Source organism: Lagopus leucura, unplaced genomic scaffold (genome assembly GCF_019238085.1).
Source record: "Lagopus leucura isolate 7727_CA_CO unplaced genomic scaffold, USGS_WTPT01 Super-Scaffold_100159, whole genome shotgun sequence".
NCBI classification, from domain to species: Eukaryota; Metazoa; Chordata; class Aves; order Galliformes; family Phasianidae; genus Lagopus; species Lagopus leucura.
In genome coordinates, this window is record NW_024962335.1 from 35,398,856 (window position 1) to 35,409,696 (window position 10,841).

Genomic DNA, 10,841 nt, shown 5'->3' on the forward strand with positions numbered 1-10,841 from the left:
TGAAGCATCTTGCTATCACAGAATTTCCTTCAAAAGTAATTATATGACTTTTCTACGCAGTATCTCATTCTTTATCTAATACATACATTTTTTCTCTTATCAAAACAAATATATTATTTCAATTCACTTCTATTCTTTTTTTCTGTCTACACTGAAGCAAATACTGTATACTTAATATATGCATATAGTGCACCCAGGTCTTTACAAACAGAGAACAAGAGAGGAAGACCTTTAGAGCAAATTTTGTCTTTTGTGTGGCATTGGGAAGGGTACTTCATGCCCTAGTTGTCTTAAAGTTCCTGTGAGCTGTTGGATAATCCTGAAATTTATTCCCACAAGCAATATCTTAAAGGCAAGTATAATGATTTTTTCATTTCTAATAAGAAAACTATGCTAATGCCCATTGAATAGTTTGCTGAAATGAACAAGGTATATCTTTTCTGGTGAAGCAAGATATTTTATGGGGTGCCACATCAGTATGAAATTTTGTTTTGGAAGCCACATGAATAATTGTGTTAACAGACAGCGGGATAAGTAGGGCTTCTCATTTTGTTCAGAAATAGAGAGATCTTCTGAGTTGTGAAAATAGGTCAATTTTTTTTTTTAAGTGGAAGAGAAACTAGGTTTTCTCTCAGAACACGACTTATTTCATCTATAAAAACACCAAAAATTATCTGTAAGGAAATACTGTTTTTGCCACTGTTCTGGTTTAAACAGCCATTGATACAGTACTTTGGATGTCCCCTTTGCATTCCAGGAACTATGAAATACTACTACATCTTTAGATACTAGACTTTAGTCTTCTTAACATGGTCATACACTGAATGTTATGAAGGCAGTTTAAGCTTAAGTAAGTGGTAAATGTCCTTTGTTGAAGAAAACAATTTTACTTATCAATTTTCTATTGTAAAACTGTTGCATTATAAGTTATTCTCACAGACAAATAGTTTAGGTGTTTTACTACTCGGATCTACATCAATTATATCCACATCTGGGAAAATTATTTAGTTTAAGAACATATAGTGTTAATGACCATCTGAATGCAATTCTATTAGTTGCTATTTTCCCTTGCCTTCTCTTTTTGAATTCAGTATTTTACTCCTGCAATGCAGTATCTTGGCACCAGTGTGCTACAAATGAAAAAGTGTGTATATTTCAATATTAGAAATGATATAAAACCTTTTAAAAGTCTCCACCCCTTACTCCAATTACAGCTGGAGTCTTCAGTCTCTTGCCAGGAGGTTCATGGCTTTTGAAAACACAAGAATCTGCAGATGGTGTGAAACCCTCTTCACCCATGAGCTCCTTACCACCCTTGGTAACCTGACTGCTGAGGGGCTGTTGCCAAGGTTGAGGCTTTGCTAGGCTTTTACATGTGTAGTAATGACCAAAGACCTCAGGGACCAGCTCCTTGTCTTTGTGCAATGAGGCAGTGAATATTTTTCAAGAGCTACCTGCAATCCTTTTGGGTTTAAACCCCTACCACTCTCATACAGATAGCTTTTGTCTGATGAGGTTGCCTTGATAGACATGGTAAAAGTCACATCTGCTGTGTCAGTTTCAGCTAGGACAAAACTCCTGTTGGTGTGGGAGGGAAGGTTTCTTAGGCAGAGATTGAGACAAGAAGGCAGCTGAACTGAAAGTTGCTCTTTTGAAGTGGCAAGCAGTTCTCACAGGCCTCTGTGAAATTCACTGCTTCTATTCCTGAAGGATTCCCAAAGCACCTCCAGCTCCTAAAAGTGGCAAAACACTAGGGCAATAGCTAGGTAGTGGTGAGTGATTTCTGACAAGCAACCTCTTTCCATACTCATCAGGAGTCTCCTCTCCACAGCTCACTTCTACAGTATTTTCACAGCATGTTGGTTTGTTCCTGGCTAGGAAGCTTTTTCTTTTGTTCTTTTTTTTTTTTTTCCTCCCCCATTCTCAAGTGTTGTTTTCTGGTTCTGAAATTGGTCTTCAGGAACCTATATGCTTTGTATGAAGACCTGATGTCTCTAATCGAATGTAAATACACACAGTTTTGAGAGAAACATCAGACTTGTATGTAGACTTGTTTATGTCTTAGTTAGGCTGGAAGGGGCCTTTGGAAGTCATCTAGGGCCATCTTCCAAGCTACATCAGATTTTCTCTGGGTTTCATCCAGCCAAGTTTTGAGAAGATGAAGATCCTACAGCCAATCTGGACAATCTGGCCTAGTGCACACCAATTTCAGAGAGGAATAAGCTTTTCCTTGTGTCCTGCCAGTCCTGCCTGGCTGCAACTTTTGTCTGTTGCCTTGAAGTTTCATGAGTATTCAAAAAAGGCGAGAAACTGATAGGTCCTTGCTGTCCATTAACATAACCCCACATGCATAGTTCAGAATATGGTGCAGAGGATGTGGATTTTACTAGTAAATGTAACTAAATTGGCTTATTAACTAAGAAAATCACTAGTGTATGTTCCATTTTGCTCTCCTTCCTCAGAACCTCTGGATCATCTCTACTTTCTCCTCCGTTGCTTCTGTTCTTGGTTGTGAGTTCTACTCAGGGATGAGGACATCCCTGAAGCTGCAAATTTGTACCTCCAGAAAACGCTGCTATGTTACTGTTTCTTTATGCTGAAACTCTCACCTGGGTATTCACTTCTTCTTGATATGTTCATAGCAACTTTGAACAGGAAGTTCCAGAGCAATGTTGTTATCTCCTCATTGTTTTACGTGGTTCTGTAGGTTCTGCCCAGTGGACTAGGGGACCACTTTCCTGAGAAGCTGATGTGATGTCCAGACATAAAGTGTTTTTGATGTTGTTGTTTGTGGGTTGGTTGTTTTTTTTCAACTTTTTTTTTCTTTGGATGGGGGTATTCAAATTTTTATTTTTAGGACTCGTTGGTAGAAATCATCATTTTGGAACAGGTGTTTCACAGTGACCTGTGGGTTAGGAAAACATAATTTCTATTTACTAATTGAAGCAGAGACTATACGAAGTAAAACAATGTCTGGGATTTCAAGACAGAACCTGGAGTAGCACTGCCTTTCCAGCATTAGAACAGTACCTGAAAAGAAACATTTGCCTCAGAAGAGCGGATGTCTAGAAGAGCATCAGATGAAGTTAAAGAAGAGAATCAGAGCATCAGAAAAAGTTAGAAGGAGAAATAACTTATCTTCTGAACTGAATCACAATTCTAATGTTTGCTGTCAACTTCTTTCTGATGCTTAATGTAACTGAAATTTTTTTCCCCTTACACTACAGAAACAGCATATTCTTGTCGTGCAGCTGTTGCTCACTGTGTTTTCCTCCTGCTTTGGGTGGATTTTCCCATGTTCGTATCCACAGCTTTTGACTCCTGTCATTGAACAGCTGCAGGGTGATACTAGTTAAAGTTGATTTTTTTCTGTGTTTGCACACAAGCAGGCTTGTGAACAAAAGATTTTTAAGAAAGTTGATAAGTGAACAAGGTCTTTTGGACAATGCAATGTTGCTAGCATTGCAGACAATAAAAATCCTTGTACTCATTTGAAGCAAAGGAAGACATAACTCAACATGTTTTACCTGTGAGCCTCCAAGCTTCTCCCTGTAGGCTTGAGAGAGGATGTTCTACAATGAACTAATCTTTCATGTGACAGAAAGAGAGATACTATCTCTCAGCCCAATGCTTGTGTTTCTATCTGCCATGTAACTTGAATGTTCCCTTCTAATGAGAGCTTTGTTTCTTATGGTCAGAGCTGAAGAATGGATCAGGAGTTCCCAGGTGGTTTCAACTCAGTGCTGATTATGGAACTTCCTTCTCTCTGCAGAGAAAGCAGATATAGCTATCTCTAGATATGTCCATCTCAAGCATATTAGGAGGTTTGATTCAGTAAAGTTTGCCAGCTTTTTGGCAAACATAGGACAGTGAATGCATCCAGGCACACTGATTGCCATTGTGTCCTCAGTAGGGCGGTAACAGGAGCATATGTGGAGAAAAATCACATACACTTGTTCTTACATCAAATAGATGCTTCCTTGCAGTCAGTGGGCTTTGGCTTTTGCCTGTGGACCCTGAGGACATCAGTGTTATTTGTTTTTTTTTTGATGGTTTTTTTTTGTATGTTTGTTTGTTTTTCTTCACCTTTTTCCTTAAGTGTCCTCCTCCCCCCCCTTATTCTTTAAGTAATTCTTCCACACATGGGAAAAAAAGATACAAACAGCAAAACGTTAGCAACTGACCCATTTAACTGGCCCCATTCACTGTCCATTCTTGTACAAATGAACACAAGGGTCCTGGTGCCCAGAAAGGGGACACCACATGTAATAGCCAGGCCAGCCCACCCTGAACGAAGTGCAGAATGTTTTTCTGAGGAGGGAGGAGGAAGGCCAGAATGTACAGAACTGGCCACCCTTTGTCCCATTTGCCAACGGGCTTTGCCAACACAGACATTTGTGTGTGAAGGGAAGAGCAGCATGGGCTCACAATGGGGGGAATAACATTCAGATAGATGGACAGAGGAGGGTAGCAGGGTTATGTCCAACTCTGCTCAGCCTCATGAAAACAGTCCTGTGTCACAACTGCATGGGACACTGCATATGTGGGCTTTGGGGTTAGCATACTGAGAACAGGGAGAAACACCAAACTTAGGCCTGATGCTGGGAGAGCAAAAGGGGGCAAAAAAAAATAAAAGAAAGCAAATCATAACTGTAGACAGCATACCAGTCTTTGGTCTGAACTGGCTTGACTATGTCGCACTGTTGTCCCACTCTGCTTCATCTGCCTCGTCTGTGATATTTCAAGGTTGCTGGGGAAAAGATTATTGCCCGGATTTGTGTTTGTGCAGCAGTTTAAACAATGGGCACTTCTGTGAGTCTGATGTGTGAGTCCTCATGCCCGTGTGCCAGCAAGAAGACCTGAGTTATGCTCTATATTCTGTTAAGGCAGACTTGCACTCCATCTTCCCAGTAACATGAGAGATGCAAGGAGAAATATGTTAAGGCTTCCACTGCATTTACCTGTTGTATGAAGTGCTTACGGCAGACAGAAGACCAGAGGGAACATATTACATGATTTTAACAGCTTTAGACAGTGAAGCCAGCCTTGGGTGGATGTCAGCCTGCCAAGGCATGTCACTCTCTTTATATAGATCTATGTGCATTACGGCCTTCTGGAAAATAGTTAGACTTGAGAAACATTTATCTTGCAGTATACTGAAAAAGAAATGCAACACTGTGACTAAGGTAGCTCTTAGACAAATACGGAGCCAATGAGACAGCTTCTGCTCTGGAAGAGTTTTTCTACTGTTTTTATTTTGTCAGTGAGATGAAGACGTGAATGAAAGGGATGAGGAAAAGAAGGGTAAAGAAGTTGGTGGAATATGGGACATGGCAAGTCCACTGTGGGCACTTTCCAACAAAGGTGCACTTCCTCTTCCACTTCTTATACAGGCAAAATGCAATAAATTAATAAAGCATAGCAGAGCTTCATCACTCATCAGGCCCTCCCATGCTGTTCTTCTCATCCTCTGCTCCTACAGAGACTTTTCAGTGATGATGTATCTGGTGTCCTGTGATTTCTGCTCAGCATGCTGAATGGTAACATCTAATTTCTTCTCTGGACCCCCTGCCCCAGTTTAGATCCACCTGCTGCATCTCATTATAATGCCGTACGTGTGCCCAGTACTCTAATGGAGCCTGGGATGTGGTACCAACCCTACTTGGCACAGTGCTCCCAAGCCAGTGTTGATGAAGTGTCGTCCTAAGAGTACAATCTAATGCTAGGAGAAGTTGCTGCTAGCTGTATCTTATTGAAAATATTTGCCATCTGATGCTCATAACTTCGGAAAAAATTCTTCTGAATCTTTTTGTTTTCTCCTCCTAATAATAAAGGCTTAGTATAGGAGGCTGTTGAGGTGAAAGCAATGTGTATGGCAATGTATGTGAGTGTAGATGATTTCCTGGAACCTTAAGTGAAGAGAGAACAGAACCACAGGAGAAAAGTTAGAGGAGCAAAAGAAAACTCAATGTTTGTAGGTTGTTGTTTTGTTTTGTTTTTTTTTCTTTGGGAGGGGGAGGAGGGGAAGGAAATGAGTGGAGTTAAAAGTGTAAGTTCTGTGAAAAGTGGAGACCTTCAGCAAAAAACACAGTTAAAAAAAAAACTCTGTACAGGGTACTGTGCCAACAGGAGCTAAGCTACATCAGTGGGCACTGATGGAAAATGACAGCTGCAGTTTAAGTCGAGGAAAGACTCAGGGCCATCTTCCATCACAGTTTGACAGGCTGCAGCATGGTACTAGCCCAGAGATACTGCATCAGCTCAGTAGGCATGAGAGAGAATTAAGAAATCTGGCAGTAATCTGAGTGAGCTAAGGAGATTAGGTGAAGGAACACAGTATCAGAGACCACCCGAACATCATAAAATGCTCTTATCTAAAGACTTAAGGAAAACAAAGTGTGTTGAGGGAAGTGCTTACAAAGTGACTGTTGTGAAAACATTTTGCACTGAAGAAGTCTCACAGCCTACAGAGCCTTATTAAGAGGGACGGTACTTTGTAAGCAGGCAGGAAAATTGCTCTAAAATAGCATAGGATTGGGAGGAATAGCTGGCATCACTAAGGAAATCACAAGCCATTGAAATGAAGTCATGAACTTGAAACGGTTCACAACCCATTTGTTCCCACTGACTCTGCCATAGCTCAAAAGGTTTTTCAGGACTCCAAAGAAAAGCCTTAAGCAAATACATGGGAAGAGTGTTTTAGAGAAGAGAGGGAGAGATCAAGGACTTTGCCTGAATAGTTAGCTCCCACTAACTAACTAACAGGAAATTCTACTACCCCATTGATCTTAGAAGTTGGGTCTTCGTCATTGTAAGGGAACTTTTAGGTCACAGCCTGAATGAATGAGCACCCAGGGAAGGGGCAAGCTTGACCCAGGAAACACAGGTGCAAACAATTTACCTGTGCTTCCTACATGACCAGAAGGGGTGGACCCAGGGTCTACCCTCTCCACCCACCCTCTGGGCTCATTTAAGGGTTAGCTTCTGAAAGGAGAATATCTTCTGCGAGAATGCCCTTTTCTAGGAAGAAGTGCTCTACAGCCAGAGACCTTCATCACCAGCTACATGAGTCAGTTTTTTTCTTGTAGATGACTATACTTTCCCTTGTATTAAAAAGATCTTTACAGAAGCAGTTCTGTTACTTCACAGGACAAACATTTTCTAGCCAGTTTGCAGCCCATGTGTTAGTAATTCTTTTTTCAAGCTAATTTGAACTAATTTATCCTCTAATAGTTTCATGGAACACGCCATCAAATAGTTTACTGAAATCTAAACACATACCTTTTGTATTTCCTTCACCCACTAATGGTGTAATCCATCCAAAAATTAATCAAATATACCTGACAAAACTCAGACTTCAGACCTCTTGCTGTCTATTGCTGTTCTGTTACCTTGGATGTATCTCATGATACATCTCTGCTTTCCCCTTCAGTCCACCAGTTGTTTCCATACTGCATTTTTGGATAGAAATTCCACATGTGGGATAAGAGTGTTACAGTCATCCTGCATTGCAGAGGGCTGGAAGTCCTTATGGGAAGGAGTACCAGCTGGAAGGGTGGATGCATCACTAGATGAAAGTCTACCTGACCAAGTAACCAGAGATGCGGTGTGTGTTAGCAGACTGTCCTCCTTGCTCCATTTTTCAAGGGGCACTTTCAACAGGGTAGGCATCAAACTGAGTGGCCAAATGGAGCACACACAGAATTGCTTGTTGCTTTCAGATGCTTTTGTCACTTAATCATTGTTTGAAATGACCCAGTGATGAGAGGTGGGCAGGCTAGCAGTATGTTAAGTTCTTACACCAAAAACCATCTTGAAAAAGCTTTTGCTGTCTTAGCTATGACTTCAAGAAGTAATTGAAGATGACTGCATGAGGCTATGAATAATCCTCAATTTAATATGGCTATCCAGGAAAAGAGCTACTGTAGAGAAGAGAGAAATTTTTGAATTAGGAGTCCATCTAATCTGCAAAATCTGCCAGCCTGCAAGTGATGAGGAAAAGGAGCAACTATATGAAAAGTGAGAATGAACTTCAATAGCTATATGGTCCAGCAAAATGCCCATGATGTAGTGCAGTCTTCCTTCTGAGTACCTCATTTGGCAGGAGAGTCTGGAAGCAGCACTCTTGCACCACTGGAAGATGCTGCTGAATGCTGAAAAAAAAAAATTAAAATAAACATGAGATAAGTTCAACACAGTAAGTCAAAGCATATCAATTAAGGGATGCTGGAATTCTTGTCATATAGAGCGATGAAAATAAAAATACTGCATGGAAACTACAGAACTCTTAATATTCAATGGATATCTCTGCAGGCAAGGAGGACAACAAGGATGTTTTTGTGACTGTGAAACTTTCTAGTTCTGCTCATCTCGGGTTCTGGATAATTGGATTTTCCAGCATGCAGATGCTTGCATCTTTGCTATTTGGAGAGAGAAGGTATGCAAAACTCAGTTCTACTTCTCTACAAAGTGCTATGTTAGGCAACTCCAGGCCTTGAAAGAAAATTAGAATGTTTATTCCAAGTGTAGGGAGGGTTGTTTTAAACTTTAAACCAAGGGTGTCCAGCCTTCTGGCTTGACTGGGACACCCTGAGAGAAGAGGAATTGTCTTGGGCCACATATAAAATATAGTTAATGTACACAAGTAGCTAAAATTCTTTTTTTAAACTAAAATATTTTCTAAAAGGACAACAAAGACATGAAACTAGGGGGACATTTAATCTTGCTTTTGTGAAATTAATGCATCAATGCCTGGTTCAGGACCCCTGGGGAACGCCACTTGTGACAGGTCGCCAGCTGGATTTAGTTCCATGCGCCACCTCTCTGGGCCCAGCCTTCCAGCCAGTTCCTTATCCAGCTGAGAGCGTACCTGTCCAAGCCACGGGCTGTCAGCTTCTCCAGGAGAATGCTGTGGGAGACAGTGTCAAAGACCTTGCTGAAATCTAGTAGACTACATCAACATCCTTTCACTTGTCTACCAGACAGGTCACTAGATCATAGAAGGAGATCAGGTTGGTCAAACAGGACCTGCCCTTTGTGAACCCATGCTGGCTAGGCCTGATCCCCTGGTTGTCCCGCACATGTCACGTGATCTCCCTCGAGACAATCCGCTCCATAACCTTCCCTGGCAACAATGTCAGGCTAAAGGCTTGTAGTTCTCCAGATCCTCCTTACAACCCTTCTTATAGATGGGAGTCACATTGGCAAGCCTCCAGCCTTCTGGAACCTCACCAGTCAACAAGGAGCGCTGATAGATAGTGGTAAGTGACTCGCCTCCCCTCCACCAGTTCCCTCAGCACTTTCAAGTGAATCCCATCTGGCCCTGTGGACTTGTGACAGTCCAGCTGGAGTAGTAAGTCTTTGACTGCATCCTCCCTAATCACAGGGAGTTCTGTCTGCACTCCAGTTGAGACTACTAGGTCAGAGAGTGAAGTACCCTGAGGATAACTAATCTGACCTTTAAAAACAGAGGTAGAGAAGGCATTCAGAACCTCTGCTTTTTCCTTATCCTCAGTGATCACACTCCCAGCCTCATCCAGTAAAGAACGAAGGTTCTCCTGAGTCCTCCTCTTACTGTTGATGTATTTGTAAAAGGGTTCACAGAATCACAGAATCACCCGGGTTGGAAGGGACCCCAAGGATCATGTAGTTCCAACCCCCCTGCCTAGCAGGGCCACCAAACATACACATTCAGATCAGGTTGCCCAGGACCCCGTCCAACCTGGCCTTAAACACGTCCAAGGACGGGGCATCCACAACCTCCCTGGGCAGCCCGTTCCAGGGCCTAACCACTCTCCTAGTAAAGAACTTCCCCCTAACATCCAACCTAAATCTTCCCTCCTTCAACTTAAAACCATTTCCCCTAGTCCTGCTGTTATCAGCCCTTCTGAACAGTTTACTCCCCTCCTGGGTGTAGGTTCCCTTCAGGTATTGATAGGCTGCAATGAGGTCGCCCCGCAGCCTTCTCTTCTCCAGGCTGAACAAGCCCAACTCCCTCAGCCTGTCCTCATAGGGGAGGTGCTCCAGCCCCCTGATCATCTTAGTTGCCCTCCTCTGGACCCTTTCCAAAATCTCAATGTCTTTCTTGTACTGAGGACTCCACACCTGGACACAGTATTCCAGATGGGGCCTCACAAGACGCTTGTTCCTTTTAACCCCAGCAGCCAGGTTGAGTTCAAGCTGGACTTTTACCATTCTGATTTTTCTCTCTACACATCTTAACAACTTCTCTGTGCTCTTTCTGAGTTGCCCGTCCCTTCTTCCACAGGAGGTAGATTCTCTTTTTCTCCTGGAGCCTCAAGAATAGCTCCTGTTCATCCGCACTGGTCTTCTTTCCCCTTGATTCATTTTGCAGCTCAGGGGGACAGCCAGCTCCTGCACCTTTAAGACTTCCTTCTTGAAGAGCTGTCATAAAAGGAAACTCAGTGTATAACCAAGATGTTATAATTGCAATATAATCAAAAGAGTAAGGCAAAAGCAAACAAGGATCACAAAAGAGAATAAGTAGAAGAGCTTACCGTTGGGTTGAGCTTACTAGAAGATACCAAAAGAGGAGGATCTCCAGAAGAGATCCTTCCCCTCTGGTAGCCAGCTCTTAAATAGGTCCAGGAGGGGTGGAGCCTGGCTCCACCCCTTCCGGCAGCATGGATGAATTGCCTTCACCTGTGCTCCTCTGGCTGACTCAAGGCTCACCTCAGGTGATTAATCAGAGGTTCAGGCCGTGACTCAGCAGTTGCCATACACTTAGTTAAACAAGACCTTCCTCTCATGAACCTGTGTTGGCTTTGATCAATTGGTCAGACAGTCAGATGGACCTGAAAGATGAGAAGGGTTGGATGAGA